The sequence below is a fragment of the Corvus cornix genome, chromosome 2 (genome assembly GCF_000738735.6).
Source record: "Corvus cornix cornix isolate S_Up_H32 chromosome 2, ASM73873v5, whole genome shotgun sequence".
NCBI lineage: Eukaryota > Metazoa > Chordata > Aves > Passeriformes > Corvidae > Corvus > Corvus cornix.
Genome location: NC_046333.1, coordinates 94,953,194 through 94,970,618, shown reverse-complemented (window position 1 = coordinate 94,970,618; position 17,425 = coordinate 94,953,194). Strand labels below are relative to the sequence as shown.

Below are 17,425 nucleotides of genomic sequence, written 5' to 3'. Positions count from 1 at the left end.
AAAAGAGATGGGGTGTTTTCTGTTTAGAACAAGTTTTTGGGTTTTTTTTTCCTTTGTTTTTGGTTTTTTTTTTAATAGATTCTACAGTTGAGAGTAGAAGGCAGAAGTTTAATGGAAGCATCAAGTTAGGAGAAAAAAGGAGTTCAGTGGTAGGAGGTTAGGAAATATAATACAAAATTAGTGTGGCGCTTGAATGAAATGTGATCTTAATGCAGGAAGAGCAGATAACTTAGACATCACTGTGGAAAGACAAGTCAGAGCAGTGGGAAAAAAGAACAGATGGTGAGAAGAAAGAGTTGGGGAATCCAGAGGAGGAAGAAGCGATGTGGGCCAAAGTCTCCCTGAGATGCAAATTAATCTTCCATTGAATTACTACTATGAGTACTCCAGTGTCAGATTTGGACCTTCTGTAAAGAATTGATTTAATAGTTTTTGATACCCTCATACCTGTAAAGAACCAAAATCTGGAGAGTTTTCATGCAGCTTTGTGCAGTGTGTACACTGTAGTTATTTTAAAACCTCTCAGTCTTCTCAAAATGACTGCTTGCTTTCCTGACTAGAGGCAGTGTATTATTTGTACCATATATTTCTATTTGCCAAGTATTCCACTTCATTTTGGAACCAATCATCATGTCATGTCAGCATATGGTGGATAATATCTGGATGTGAAAACAAAATGCCAGTTGGCGGAGTACCAATTTCAAAATAGGTCAGAAAACTGATCACATTTCACCATAGTTCTCACTAAAGCAAATGAATATTCAACTCAGAGCTTAAATCCAGACACTGTTGGATTTTTACTACAATAATCCCACAATATGAAAAAATCAAATGCTTTCAATATACAGATAGACAGATATAACACAGAGAGCTGTAACACTGATAGAATCACTACCATTCCAAAATGACAAACATTTTATGTACATTTTCACATTATTTGTTCAAGGCTGTATCTGGGTAAATTAATTGTTCATTGTAGCATGCTGTGGTTAAAACTGTTCAGTTTGCTTCTCTTGTAAACACAGGAAAACAGTCATCAGTGTATTGTATCCTAATGGCATTTCTTTCCTATACATTCACTCTCACGCTGTAGAAATCCCCTTGCACTAAACAGGGTTCTGTGCAAATATATTAGGACTAGCAAGAGCAGATTGTCATCTAATTATTGCCAGGCTCACCTAGATTGGTATACAACAAGTCTTGAAACATTGTTTGCATAATCCCATTGCTAAAAGGACGATACTGTATTTTCCTTTCCAGAAGAAACACTATTAAAGAGGAACCTGGGTGACAACTGTGTATTCATACCATAGTTAAATTAAAGGAAGATTCTTTTCTTCTTTTTAATCCATTTCTGACTGCTGAGAGTTAAAGGTTTTAGAGAAGATTTTTAGAGGAATGAAGGACAACTCCTGTGCCCTGGCTAACATCCCTTATAAAAATAAGATTTGTTCTGTGTCTGGTTCACAGTTACTGATGACTTATTGGTCATTGGCTGCACCCACAGAGAATCTACAACATGACATAGGACCCCTTAGGATGATAGGAGTATGAAAGTGTCATACAAGATTGATTTTTTTTTTTTTTAACTTAAACATATTTGTCTATCTTTTATGTTCTAATATTGCTTTGTAACAGGAAAGCCAGCCCCTTCGCTTCTTTGAGCAGATAGAAATAGAATAAGGCTCTTCACTGGCAAAGAGACAGACACCAACTCCAGCCACTCTGCAGGACAGTCAGAAACTCCTTCACCACAGCCCATCAAGAGTGGAGCTGTGGGGTACCTTTAGGATGTGACTGGGAATAAAAGTCAAGTCTGTTTCTTGTCTGTGAAATTAAGATTTTCAGTTGGATTTCCAATTTAAATTTAGTACTCTTTATAATTGTAGCAGGAAGAATGTAGCCTCAGACTTTGGCAACAGTTAAAATTTAAGAAATCACTCTGGCCGGCAAGTTCTAATGATGGCAAGTCAGATCTATTTATAAAATAATTTTTTTATTAAACTGACAAGTGATAACAGATGAAAGATCTTAATCAGAATTATTTACTACCCAGTATAAAACTAAAAAAGAACTACTAGTAGATTACAGCATAACATAAAACAGTGGACAATATCAAGGTACCTCTATTAGAGCTAGCAAAAGAAATAGTATTGATTAGGAGTCGAATGTAACTTGTCACTGAAACCATGACAATGTGCACAGTTTTCTTCACTTAATCCCTGGGGAGTAACCACAAAGCAGACATCTCTACTCATGGGAGAAACTCCACACATTTCCAGGGAAATGTATGGAAGATTTCTGCTTTGTGGAAGTTTAGTGTGGCTCTTATATAGTTGTAAAGTGAGTGTCTGTCAGTGAAAAATCTGGCTTATCTTTCCAGATCTCACTTCCAACAGTAAGATATTTATTGGCAGTTGGGAGATGTTAACCCTATGGTGCCAAAATAACTCACTACAAGACAGCTTGTCCTGTTTGAGTTATCTGGCTGGTTAACAAACAACAGATAAGTTCCTGTGGGGGGTGAGATGCCCTGCTACTATAATATAATGCTCTAATATTAGTTTCTATTTAGCTTTATTTGGCAGCTACTATACTGCTTTTATGGGGTCAGTGGCAGTAAGGAGCTTGAGGAAGCTGCACTTCTAAGGGAGAGGCTGTGGAAGATGGAAGACAAAAGAAGTTGGCTTTTACATGTGTAAGGATGATACTGTAGTTGCAAGGTGATAGCACTTCTGTTTTAAATTGATATACAGAAATGCCAGAAAACCAGGTCTTCAGACCTTCTTTTCTCTTTTTGCTATACTCTTCCTCTGTCATGGGGGGAGTCATTTAATAATACAACTATATTCCTTATAAATCTTACATATTTTAAAACAATGACACTCTGGCTTATACTTTTGTCTTTAACTTTTAAAATTTACTACATTTGAACAGCAGGCCTTTAACGCACAGAAGCCAACAGAGATATATGCAGTGCACATAAAATTGTGAATTGAATTTGCTAGGCCGCACTTCAAATATCAGTTTATGCATTTAACCTTAATTTTTATATGAATCATCAAATCTGTTTTTTAAAATGTCTGTATGTTGTCCTGTAAGAGCTTGGTGCTTATTTCTTGATATTCGCTGACCCATTTTCTCAAGGTCTGTGTTAAAACTGAAATTTTGTTGGAAAAAATGCCAGGAATCCGGAGGCCATTATCCACAATATTAATTTATTTTCTTTTTAAAACCACATTTAAGATACTGATAGATCTTACAGCTGTCCTAAGAACAGAACTGGGTTTACTAGCATGCTCAAGAATCCTGCAGGTAATGTTTTAGTAACAGAAATTTGGTTCTAGTGGAAGCTGTTTATGTTTATTCTTGTTATCCATGTGCAAATCTGAACCTACTTCGTTACAAATGGAAAACGAATGCAATAGGTGAGTGAATTGTCATATCATGTTGGTGACTATAATTTTAGTGATTTCTCAAAAAATGAGATGATTTGATTAAAAACAAAAAACTGAGTTGCTTACTGTGGGCTTGTCTGAATTGTGAGTCTCAAATTAAGCTGAAGAAATCCCTTGATTCTTACAGTCATTGTATTTCCAAAATTCTTGAATATGTTTTCTTCTAACTACATTGCTACATTGTTGCTACATTGCAATACTGAGTTGAACTGAGCCTGAATACTTTGTCAAGTGGGACTGGAGAAGGGTCTGCACCTGTGGTAGATCTTGCAAGGGATCAGTATTCCAGTTTTCTTTCTCGGTGCTTTGTCTGCTTTGGAGCAGCATCACTTGGTAGTGATAATTTCAGTTTGAACTAAATGTTCTTCATTTTGGCACTCTTGTCTTACAAACATTGTGATATTATTATGATGCATTATTTATATCCAAACAGAGTAATATCTATGCCTGAACATCTCCATTATTCCAATAGCTGCAGAGTCCATGGCATCTCACAGTGTGCCATAGTAGCCTTCTGTGGATAGTAAACTGGTCATAAGAAAAAAGCTCTTCAGAGAAAAGAGAAGCTGTTTGCTCGTTATTGGTTTTGTGATAATGTTGAAAGTTATGCAGTGTTTTTTTCCATATCATTATTTCCATTCTGCACTGTAAAAAGTGGAGACAATTTCCAAGAATGAACATAACCCTAGAAATCAGAATAACCGGGGTTTTCACTGAGCAAAAGATATAATGGTCCTGCTTTTTGTACAAGTTTCCTCATGTGCAAAATAGGTGCAATGCTTCCATCGTTTGAGTCACAAAGCTCTTGCTGGAAAATGGCTTCATGACAGTCAACTATGTGATTAGGGAACTGCTTAAGGCACTGTACAGAAATTTTGGTGATGTTTAATTTAGAATTAGCAGTCATACCAAATACTTCTTGGAAGTCATTTAAAAAAAAAGAAATCAGTGAAGCCAGCTCAATTCATTGTATTCTTTGGTAAGGTTTGGTTTTCTTCTGTGACAGTGATACCATGCTTGCAAAGCACTCAAATTTTCCAGCATGCTGTGGGAGAGTCTGCTGCCCACGGCCCCGTGAGCAGGAGTGGAGGATCACTTACTCCTATGGATCCTGACAGAACTAAAAGTGTGAGCTGCTTCCCTGTGCTACACAGACATGTTTTGGGGAGTGCTTGGAAGTACAGCTTTGTGTGCCTCTGCCTCTGTGAAAATTATAGGTGCCTCTGGGGTTGGGCATTCACAGAACAAAGATCATGACGATTGTGTTTTGGCAGTTGGCTGCCTACGTGGTGATTGAACGCTTAGTGCTCATGAAGAGTTACATAATTCATGACCAAATGATAGATAGGTACTTGATTATAGTGTATGAGTTGCTTCACAGGGAGAAAATACCAGACATGAGCTACTCTTAGTCTAGCTGAGAAAAACTTAAGAAAAATCAGGTACTGCAAGCGTAGTCAGACAAATTGAAATGAGAAACAAGGTGCAAACACTTAAATATGAGGTCAATTGAGCTCTGGCAGCAACTAGCAAAAGAAATTATTCTTGTTCCGTTCCTTTGAGCCTTGAGAAGACTGGATGTCTTTCTGGAAAATAGGTTTTTGGAGGGCCCAAGGTTGCTGGGTTCACTGCAAAATGTAAAGGGGCTTTGATATACCAGATAAATCTGACTATTATCCAGTAGTCCTTTGTGCTCTTAAATCTTCAAACAGTGTTAATCTACAGCCTCTTGATAAGGGCTGCATTTGTGAATCTAGTGTTTGGGTATTGTGATAGCAGTGGAAGAGCTGAGGAGACAGGTAAGTCCCCCAAAGTGGCCTTTCTAAGAGTGGCAACATTCCCATCATCAGTGCTAAATTCTTACTCTCTTTGAGCCTGAAGTGGACATACACTCACCTAACTGTTTTTTTCTGGTATGTCATTAAATCCTTGATAAAATATCTTGGAACATACATTTATTTGTTTGTTTAATGTGTTTGAAGAATCCGTACAAAATTCTGCTCTTTGCCCTGGCAGTTCTCTTACTGTGTTATTGTCTCCTCTTTTATATATGTTTGAAAAGTATTTCTGCAAACTTTAAGTGCACTTTTCAAAAGGCCATGCTTTCCACACATTTCTCTTTCAGTTTCTTTAGCTTTTGAGAAACAGGGCCGTACCAGCAACCTGCAGCATGATTGCATCATCAACAAGGGACAAAATTGTGATCCTATCAGTTGTACCAGTTGCAATATTCATGAATGGAATTCTGAAAGTTCAAATAGTTAATCCCAAATAAAATTGTGATCTTTATCCCACTTGACAGCTACATTTATCAAATTATTTAGAGAAAAAATTGATTGCTAAAAGTTATGGTGTGATCTATTATGTGATTTTATCAAGGTATAACTGTATTACCAAGTGGAAACTGCAGACTTATTCAGAATGTGAATTGGACACACAGAACCTGATAATATAGCAATTATACTAGTATCCTAGTGCTTTTCTACGTCTAAATATTTTTTGCTACTCCTTTCTTCTGTGACTTCTGATTGTTTAGTAGAAAATATAGAGTTAAGAAAAAATAGGAAAAATGGAATAATAAAAGCCTGTTTCCTCTTACACTCTCTGAACTTATCAAACTATGAAAATATAAAATCAATAAATGCTACTTATCATTGAAACAATAGAAATACAAGTCAGTTGAGCACTTATGCAAACTTGTGATTCATACCTGATCTAAAGCCTCCAAAGAATAGATACACAGTTTTGTTCGCAAGCATATTTAAAAATTTTGTTTTGAATAGTTAATGTTCTTAGTCTTTATCACTGTTTAAATAAAACACTTTAAATGCTGTCATTTGAAACAATATTAAAATTGTCATTGCTCGATATAGGCAAATCAGGTGCAAGCTTTTACAGCAGCAGAATACTGCTTGGGTTTCTAGTCAGATAAAACATTATTTTTGATGGCTGGTATACTTTAAAAAAGGAAAAAGGCAGCAGCAGCTCTGCTTCAAACAGGTTTGCTCTTGTCATAGCTATTAGTGCCAGTCTTTCAATAGCATGTCATGTTGATTGGCAGACACTCCCTTTCCTCTTTTGTGAAGAATAGTAATTTTAGTGTGTGCTTGAAATAAAAACCTAGTATAAATGATTTTCTGTTTGTAAAGGAGAAAGCCAGGTTCTTTGTAACTTATGTAGATTATGTATTATTGTGTTTCAGGAAAGATTAATCTATGTTTTAAAAAAAAACCCTAAGTAATATTTTTTTAGAACTGTCATCTATTAGAAGGCATTGTATACCTAGCAGAGCTTCCATAGCCAGTATCTTTATCTGGGTGGTCATGACATCAGAGTTGGTTCTTTCCAGGTAGCAGGTAGAAAAAAAGAATTGAATTCATGAAAGTACTTTGTCTTTTTTTTTTCCCTAGGATATAGTTTTTTCTGCTGCTTTTGAAGAGCATAGGGACTCCTTTCATAGTTCCTTAGTTGCTTTTCCTGAATAATCAGCATATATTCCTGCTGAGTGACATGAAAGGAGGTGTTGAAATATTTTGATGCAAATATTACATCATCTAATATTCAAAACCCACAACTATTAATATTAGTTACATCCTTTAAGTGATTGGTAGTCTCAGATAGGAATGAAAGCCAATCCGTCTCACTAAAGAAAAAATGTTCAGAATATAGTTGTAAAGGAGAAGGAAAATACTGTCTAGACCAAAGTCTGGAACACCTCTTAATACCTCTGCTCAGTGGAGGTATAACAGGTGTCCTGTTGTGTGCCATAAGCTGCAGGGCTGTTGCACAGCGGTTTCCGTATTGTGTATAGCACCAATACCATGCAGTCCCAATCCTGCACTCTTTTCAGTGCCTCTCTGCCTTCGGCCCGCTGCGCTGGGATTTCCTAGCAGTCATCGTTCCTTTTCTGAAAACTACCCCCGTTTGTAACAGGGCAACTGATTTTTGTGGTGTGAGCTGTTACTCCTGAGCAGATTAATGTCTTTGCCCATGTCTAAATATCTAATCTGGCTGTTGGTGGGCGCCTGCTTTCCTGTCATTCCTCTCTGTGGCATTCTAGTTCCCAAAGTTGGGAACCATTTGGCTGCCTGGAAGGGGGCTGTGCTACAGTGGACGATATAGAAACCCTCTTCAGTTCTGAAATTTTCTGTTGAGCCCTTAATGCCCACCTTGTATCTGCCTTCAAAATACCCTTGGAGGGGCATCTGCTTCGCAAATTGCTTGCACTGCCCATGCTGGATCCCTGCTGGTGTCCATAAAGACTGTTGCCTCTGCAAGGATGTCAGGTTCACTGATGAAAAGAAGGTAATCTTTCTCCAAGCTACTATTTCATTAATAGATAAAATATCCTTCATGAAGAACGAACCACATTATTGCCTATTTGGAGCTAAAAATAGGCTATCCTAACATAAAACTTTTAAAGCAAAGCTGAAATATTTAAGTGCAGAAGTAGAAGAAAGTCCTTAAGACATGACAGACATCTAGAAAGGCAAAAATACTTAATTGTGCTAGAAGATATATATGCATAATAGTATGTGGCAAATGTAAATAATAAAAGGAAATATTAGTATTGGAATATCAACAGATTAAAATTCAGAGAAAGGCACCAAAAATGGGATATCAAGGTCATCAAGAAAACTTTTCAAACAAACAAAAAGAAAGATATTAATCTTACAGGAGGAATAAAAATAAAGGTGTATAGTGCCTAGGAATAATTCAGGATATTTTTATGTGGAGATTGTCCTATACTCTGAACATTTAAATTGCTTTCCTATTATACTTTTTTAAGACTAGATCTCTTAGTCTATCATCTAGGGAAGTTATGCTGGAGTTCTAAGAAATATAAAGATCTTATTTTTTAATTTTCATTAAAGTAAATATAAAGTAAATATAAGACAGAACTTGATGAAATGAAAATTTTGATTTAAAATGCGTGGTGAATTTTTAATTTATACAGTAGATAAAACTGTATTGAGTATTCTATTCTGTGCTATAAATATTTTTTTATTTAATTCCAATGAAAATGTAAATAATAAATATCTATAAATAAACCTAAATAATAAATTTCTCAGCTGTGCCATCTCCATTATAAACTATATATTTCATCACTTGCAGAGTTGAACTTGAACTAACAGTACTTCCAAGACATATGGGCACTATATTTCAAGTAACCATAGCAGGGTGTATTTTGCCTACATAATGCCACCACCTCTTGGTGGCTTTCACTGTGGCTGTGCATTATTTAGGGTACACTTTATGCTTTTTCTTCCTGTGACATGTTACTAGCATCCCAACAACCTGCACTGAAATTATTCTTGATAAATAGCTTAAATGATTAGTATTTGTAAATCTGCTTGCAAGTCTTTCTCTGAATTTTAGATTTTTTTGTAAGTTACACAAAATTACTCACTTGTTACACATAGTTTTGTTACTGCACAAATAATGGAAAATAATTTCAGAATCAGAAAAGTGCCAAAGTTGTTGTGGTTTAACCACGGCTACCAACTAAGTACCAGGCCCCAGTCACTCATTCCCACCAATGGAGGGATTATGGGAATTAGAAGGGTAAAAGTGAGAAAGCTCCTAGGCTGAGATAAAGACACTTTAAAAGGTACTCCAAACATTCTCCCCCTTACTTCTTTTCCCTTCCACTTTACTTGCTGAGAATGATGCCATGTGGTATGGAATGTCCCTTTGGCCCATTGGGTCAGCTGTCCTGGCTGTGTTCCCTCCCAGCCCCCTTGCTGGTGGGGTGGGGTGGGGAGCAGAAAAGGCCTTGACTTAGTGCAAACGCTGCTCAGGACTAACAGAAACATCCCTATGTCGCTGACACTGTTTCAGCTCAAATCCAAAACATTCCGGCTACTGTGAGGTAAATTAAGTACCTCAGCCAAAGCCAGAACATAGGTATGGGGGATTGAATCACAGTGTTAGTTGTGTGCTCAGTGCTTTACTACTTTGTGTCATGAGTGAAGAGCCCTCAGCAATAATTGCTCCAATGAATCACAAATCAGTGCAATTCCATGCTGATTTTTAAAATTTCTTCTGGACTTTCTTTTTGTTTGCTTTCATTAATCCAATCTATGCTGCACCGACTTTCCATTAATTTCTTGACATGGCATCCTGAGTCTTGACCTTTGTAAGTAGGATGCCTTGTCTGTCTGATACTCGTGTTCTTTTGTACTTCTAATTTCTATTTTACTTCCAATAGTTCTTCATAATTTTTTCCATCTTTTCATTTACCAGATCTTTGGTACCTTTCAAATGCTAAATGCTCTCCCATATATCCTTAGTAACCATGCTGGATTTTTCTGTCCTTTTTAATATTTAGGTTTTATTGGATGAATGTAGATTGCACCTTCTCTAACTGTACCTTAAATAATTGCCACTTAAGGGAATTAAGAAGTACAAGGGAAGGAAAATGCTGACCCATAGACTAAGCAGAAGGAAAAAACGTTCCCACTGGGTCCAATTTCCTAAGAAGGACCATCAGGATAGTGACTAGGACCTGAAATTATGGGCTGAATGACCTCTAAAAAATTATCAGTTCAGAGAGGAGCTTGTCTATAACTGTTTGCACTAAAGGAAATGAAGATAGGTAGAAGTCTCACAGAAGAAAGATTGCTTCACTTTCTTGGTGAACATATAAGAGCATAATATGAAACTATATCTCATATAAATACATTGCATGTCGGCTGTCTATAATTCTTGTATCATGTCAAAAAGCCATGGAGACAGATATCATATCTCTTAACTCCCAGCTGGCCAGTTAGTGGGGAACCCCTTTTTCTAAGTACGTCTTCTGAATTTAAGATATTTTATGCATGTCTTGCATTTATTGGAATAAGTATGTGCTCATCAATATCTAACACCAAAAAATGGTTTGTACTTAAGTAACCACTGCAGATTTAATACAGATGTTTTCATTCTCTGAGTCATTACAATATGATTTTCATATAATTTTCTCCGATAGTAAAAAGAGACCTTAAAGTGAGTGCAATTTTCATATAAATTGCATAGGAACCTGAGCATTAATAAAAGCTCTGGGCTTCAGACAATACAGATCACTGGTTTAGATTCCACATGTCTGGATGAAAGGTATTGCTGGTTTAAGTGGGTGCAATGACATTTCCTTGTCTGTGGGAAGTAGAGGAGGTTCCTGACATCCAAAACCACAGTTGCTGGATAGGTTTCTACAGTGTAGTTAAGAGGACTTCTCTGGTATTTAAGGAAGATCAGTTAGTGATTGTCACAATCCCTGCTTAAGTAACATTTCAGAAACTTAGATTATTGTTGATGGAAGAGGTTTTTATTAGTAGTTGTCCTGTAGCAGAAGAGTGGGTTGCTCTGTAAGCATTTGGGATTACAGTGTATAATGTACTTACAAAAAAGACATTAAGGTAACTACCATGCTACATGCTAAACTGTGCTCCTACTTCTTTTATACCTTGCCAAAATGGTACTTCTTATTCAGTCTGGGAAGTAACAGCAGATAACAGTTCTCAGAAAACAGGTTTTAGGAGATTTAAAAGAATTTATCTACTTCAAAGTAATAGTGTCTAGAGGAAACATCAAACTAAAGCATCTATTGGTAGCAAAGAAAGTCAAAACTGATCATCAAGTTATCTCAAGAAACATCAAAAGGTTTTAGGCAAATATTATTCGTTTAACATTGATTTTGGATTTGGCATGTGTATCCAAAATTCAGAACGCTGAAGAATTTGGAGTTAGGAGTTATTAAGCAACCAATTGTGCACTCAGTAAAACAGTTTCAGTAGTTTCTGGAATGTATGAGTAATGTAAAATTAGAAAGGAAAAGCCATGGTGAAACATTTGGAGTCCTCACATATTAGTGCATGTCACCACCACAAAGTGCCCGTGGGATAAAGCTGCTTCTAGTCAACTCAAGTTAGCCTCGTCTGGTAAGGATTTGTCTGAAAATCCTTGCAGTTTCAATAGTATTCAGTGTTCTATTAATTGTTGTTGACCCTTTCTTTTGTAGTCCACCTTCCACTGAGCAAATTCAGCTACTATCAAAATTGTCAGTAAAATTTGCTGAGCTGCTTGTGTTTGCTTCTACCCACTCAAAAAAAAATCCTGAAATGTGAAATCAGAGGTTTATCAGCATATGAAAATCATGAAATTTCGCTCATCTGTAATTCAGCACAGCCCTACTTGTAGGACAGATCAAGAGGGCTAAGACAGGGGAACACAATCCTCTGTTCTCTGTTGTAGTTGTAAGGGAGGATTTTGTTGCATATGCTGTTTTCTGCAAACCTCTGAGCTATGGAAGTGACCAACTGATTGCATATATTTCTTGGAATATCTTGAGATATCAATTTTAAAATTATAAAAGGCAATCATTCTAAAATTAACAAAAAATAGAGCATTTTTGTTAAGTAAAGCTCTTGTCATATCTGATGACTGGTATGCCACAGTCAACACCAATTGCGGAAAGATTTGGCCAGGTTTGGGATATTGGCCAAGTACTCGGGGATACAGCGTAAATGGTTATAAGTTATTATAACTAATATAAGGCTCCTGAGGATCTTGGAAAAGCAGAGAGAGCAAATGATACTTTGATGGAGACACTAGAACTCCTCATTCTGAAAGTACTTCAATTTTGCTGCCACCTTGTCACCAAAAAAGGAAAAAAAGGATTGATTTTGGGGGGATGCTTTTATGTAAGGCAACTCAGACTGCAGTATGAAGTGGGTTTCAAAAGGTGACTGTACAGGTGCACGAGTGTCTCCCAATCTAAGGAGCATCCACTTTGCAATGTCAGTGCCATGTTTCTGTGGTGATTCTGCTCAGCAATATGCAGAAATAAGCTTTAATTTGATGTCTGCATTGTGACATGAGAGAATTTTAGGCATAATGATTTTTTTTCAATTTTTTAAAATGTTATCATCTTCTAGGCTTTGTCTTTTCTTAAATTCATAGCTTTTCTTTTCCTTTCATTCTTTTCTTATGTATGATTTTCAAAATAAATGCAGATCCTTTCAATATTAGCATTAACAGATAAACTGAGCTGATTAAAGTTATTTTTGCCAATGTTTTTTTTAAAGAAATCATTGTAGAATTTGCAATCTGATTGCTCCTGATGCTGATGGGCAGAAGTAAGTCTCTTTCTCGGCTAATCTAGAATTGCAGATAATATAGAAAGAAATGGCAAATTTAAAGTTGTACTTCAGTTTAAAATAAAAAGTTTATGTTGATAAAGCTTTTAGTGCATTTGAATTTATGTTTCATTTGCATAGCATAGCATTATATTACATTTCCCAAAGCAGTTCCCTGTGTCTCCAAATACTGTTGTGTACCTGCTACTTACTTCACTGGGCATATATGTCTAAAATTTGGTGGAACATTAATGCCTGTATTTTCAATAGGTTTTACTAATTTACTTTAGTGTTTCAGGTACTATTTCTTACTTTGAAAAGAAGGTAATTGTTGCCCACACACCAATGCTCCACCTTCATTGTTAGAAAGAAACTTGATAATAGATTTAAGAACTACAGATAAGGTAAGTTCTAATAGGCTTTGGCTATAGAGGATGAATAGAGCCAAATTATAGTCCTTATTTTTCAAGATTTTCTGAATATGAATAGACCTATATAGCCATTGTTGTTTAAGAATTTACTACTGGATTCAATATTTGAAGAAGTATTAAAACATGTCCTAAGCTTTCAAGATTCGTGGTAGTTTTTAAGAAGTCTAAAGAGTTTTAGAAAGACCGTGCTGTCTGGCTAGCTCATATTTTAATAAAAAATGTAACATGAATTCCATATAAGTAAACATAATTTCTAATGCTCTGGTAAATAAGTACAGTGCTATATAGAAGAAATTGCAGTGTTTAGGACAGGGAGAAATAGAACCAATCCAGGTTTTCAGTCTGTACCCTGCTACAGTGTGGATTGTACACAGCAAGATGTTCTCCAATAATTAAAGGCCTTAGGCTTCTAAGATGCTTAGGTCTAAACATGGTTATTATTACAGTTATACGAGGTAGGAGGTAGCTTAAGTGGTGTCTTTTCACTTGCTGGTTAACTTTTATTTTTTTGCTTGTGTTGCTTGGAAATTGAGTTTTAAGAGTATTGAAGTGTTATGAATGTCTCTCAGCAAAGTAAGAACTCTGAGTTTCTAAACAATACTGAGATACAGGATTTGTATAATTGGGTACATTTTTAATTTTGTAAGCTGTAATAGATAAGTCAGTCATGAAATATAAAACTGATTTCAATTCATTGCCATATTTATATTGCAAATTTTTTTAGAAATATTTGTAATAGATTTATGGTTCTGCAGTATCGTGATTTGGTTTCATTTTTATCATATAGAGCCAAAATTTCTTTGCCAATTTTTGTATTTAAAGGCTTTTTAATCTGCATTGATTTCTTCGTTTGGTATGGGTTCTGAGCCGAAAAATACAGTACATCACTGACTGTTCTATCACCTGACGGCGACTGATAAAGCATCTGTGCAGAAAGTGTCAGAAAAGGTTAATATTTATTGATTTTATGGCGCTACAACCAATGTAGTTTTGCCATCAAAGATGTATGGCCACCAGCAATGGAATCTGTAAAATTGCAGGTTGGATGCTAGTTTTTATTATAACCTATGCCAGTGTTCTGGCCTTAAAAAATGACAGATATTTAATTTAAGACAAAAGGTTTGGATGTGCAGCTACTGTATACCTGCAATGGGAATTTAGTATTCTAGAATGAAATCCAAGCACAGTGCTTTAAAGTTTAAGGTGTTGGGGGTGTGGATGGGGGGGGAGGAACTCACAACCTTGAATTGCAAATGACAATCACATTTAGCCTTTTCATCCACTTAACTATGTGCTATTGATCTGTAGAAGGTGCCCAAGCAAGTGATAGCTAAAATTATGAGCAATAAAGGGCTTGCTTCTTCAAACAAAAAGTATATAATTAGTAGGAGTGGAGGAGGGGGCAGAGCCTGTGTGCAGTTTTAAAGGCATTTAAACAAGATGGACTGAGTGCAACAGCAGTTTGTAAGAGTACACAAGGAGAAATCTGGTTGCCTTGAAGCATAAATCCATGGTCTGGTTGCAGCTTGTGTGTAAAAATTAGGCATGCACTCCAGCCTTTACATTTATCTCCATCAGGGTTTGCCTGACAGAAAGACAATCTGTTGGTTTGCCTACATCAACTAGGGAGAGGAAAATTTTGTGAAGCTTTGGTTCTTCTAAATGCATCCATAGTTTGCATTTTTATTCTATTTTTCATTTAGATGACTCTTGATATCAATCTTTTCATAACTGATAGTTCTATTGATACATCAGGAAGGTTTGCAAGAAGATAGAAAAATACTTACTGAAGTGCTGAAAATTAGTCTACTAAAATGCATATAGACATGCATAGAGCTTATAGAAGCAGGTTTGTAGGGAATATTAGCAGGATTTGGCCCCACATTTTTAGAATCCCTGTTTAACTACTATTTATTACAGAATTATTATTTTTATGGGGCAGGTTTTTATGCAGATTTTTCCCCCCTACTTTCTGTAAGGTTCAGTGTCAGGGACAGCAGTAACAATGGGTTTGTTTTTGAACAAAGCCTAATGATAACTCAGCAGTGAGAAACTCTTATTCTAACATGACTGGTAGAATAAATTGCATGGCATACAGTAAACATGCTTTAGATCGCCTCTTCTCTGTACTACATTTTTCTGTTGAGCTTTATACCACCAGTTTGTCTGGGTTCTTTTTCCCCAGACAGCTTACCCATTTTATTGTGCTCATTTAGAGGAAAGAAAAACTGTTTGTCTCCTTGAAAGGCAAGAGAACAGTGAGTGGAAAACTACTTTTATAGCTAAAATACCATTATAATATATGGCAACTAAAATTCTAAAATTGAAAGTGAAGATACAAGAGAAAATCTTAAATCACTTTTTTAAAGCCACTGACAATTTGAAATATTCCCATGAAGATTTCTAGTTTTTGTCTTCCTTCCTTGAACTTAGTAAAATGTGATTTTTAGAATGATTGTTACAATAACTTGTTTAATTTCAATAATTCAAATAAGATCCATTCCTCATATAACTCCACCTTTTTTATTTTAATGACTGTGTCATTAATCTAACATTCCCCATTTTTATTGGGCTTCATTTTTTCCCCTTCTGATCTCTTTAAATTACAGCTATGAAATGGCACACACTCAGCAGTGGCATGCACTGGCTGCATTTTTACATCCCTTCTGCCCCTTTAGTCTCACATTTTTAATTTTCAGTAGAGCAGGTGCCAACAACATTGTGGCTGTATGGTGTCCGTAAGTGACTTCCAGGCTACAGCTCTGGATGGCATCTTAGTGACAGAAGGTTTTTCAAACACTTGATTTCTTTTTTTTTTTCTTTTTTTAAATTAAGTGTCACTGCTATGAGCTATTTGTTATACCTTATAACACCTTCACCCCAAAATTGGTTGTTACCATACATAATGATTGATATGTTGTTAGCTAATTTTAACAAATGATTTTGTGGAATTATTACTTAATTCATAATGTAATTAATTTTTAGGAGCAATACAGAATTGAAGCCATATATTTATTTTACATTGCTTAACCATAAGAAGACTGCATTATTTAAAACATCATTCGTTGAATAAATAAAATAAATTTATTATAAACTTTGCCCACACAAATTCAATATAAAACTAAAGGATATAGAAGAAAAGAGGTATTTTGAGACCACAGCTCACTGAATGATTACATGTGCTTATGCTTATTACATGTGCTTATGTGCCCTCCTTGTACCTATGTGAAATGGTGAGGAAAATAAGGAGCCCAGAAATTTCTTATAATTCAAATTTTACTTGTATTCATGAGGCTTTGTGATTGATCTTCAAATACAGGCTAAGAAATGGTCCGTCAGGTTAGGATTAGGATTTGGATTAGGATTCATCTGTGGTAGTGCTGCTCTAAACACCTGTTTATGTGCACTGTGTGCATACTACCAGTAGTGCTGCAGAATCACCAAGTGTCTACAGCAAAAGGTAGTATTTGCTTATATTTCACTAGAAAAGTCGACATGAGCCAGAAATTATTGCATCGTATTTCAGATCTCAGTCAGGGTATAAAACCAAAACTGTGTTATTGAAATCACTGTATCTCTATTTACAAAACCCATAAAGCAGCAGAGTGTTTCCTCAAGAGCCAGGGGTGGAGCTCTGCTGTGGGCATGGAGATGCCCCGGTGATCCTTAGTGGGGGTGGTGCAGTGTTCTGGCTGTTTGGGGCAAGTCTGTCTGCAGGTGCAGTCTGGGGACCAGCTCCTGCTGCCCCTCATACAAAGCGGCTCCGCTTGGGAGCCCACGTCACTGCTCTAGTGGAGACTGAATCTAGGCTGCCAAAACCACAGCGTGTGAAGTTCAAAGCAGCAGTGCAGAAGGGCCATCCCAGGCTCATCACCCCCAAAGAATCTGGGGACAGGACTGCCTTAGTGTTGCTGTAAGGGGCAGTGGAAGTGATTTGCTTTACTTGGTTATTAGATGCGGGGAAAAGAATGCATTTCTGGAATGCTGTCATGGTAAGAGGTATTTTGCGCTGGTGCGAAGTGAGAGATGGACAAAAGTCTTTCCAACCCCACACAATCCTGCTCACCGCTCATAATCCTGAACACTCGGTGTCTTGTATGCAGAGAAACACAGAGCCCTTCGTATGGGGCATGGGGATACCTCGCTGTTTGGTAAATACTGTAACTGCCCTCACAGATCTGTAGAGGTATGCCCTGGTATGTAATTGTTAGCAATTCTTCGTTGTCATCTTCTTTAGTTAATTAATTGCATTTATATTTATCCGCAGTTTTCTTCCAAGTGTTTCTTGCTATAATATTCCATGAAATAATTTATTTAGGTTTTCTTGAGCCTCCTTACTAAAGTTATAAATTTGATTGCATTGCTATATTGACTGAAATGTTACAGAGCAGTTAGTTTTATTGTTTTTGTAGAGTAA

At 36.3% G+C, this 17,425-nt stretch overlaps 1 protein-coding gene across 1 annotated transcript in view; it reads left to right on the top strand.

Moving 5' to 3' along the window:
- The window catches only part of ZNF407 (zinc finger protein 407), a gene marked incomplete at its 5' end in the record, with an annotated part of 336,571 nt that overhangs the window by 238,637 nt on the left and 80,509 nt on the right, over nucleotides 1-17,425 (top strand). The window lies entirely within an intron of this gene.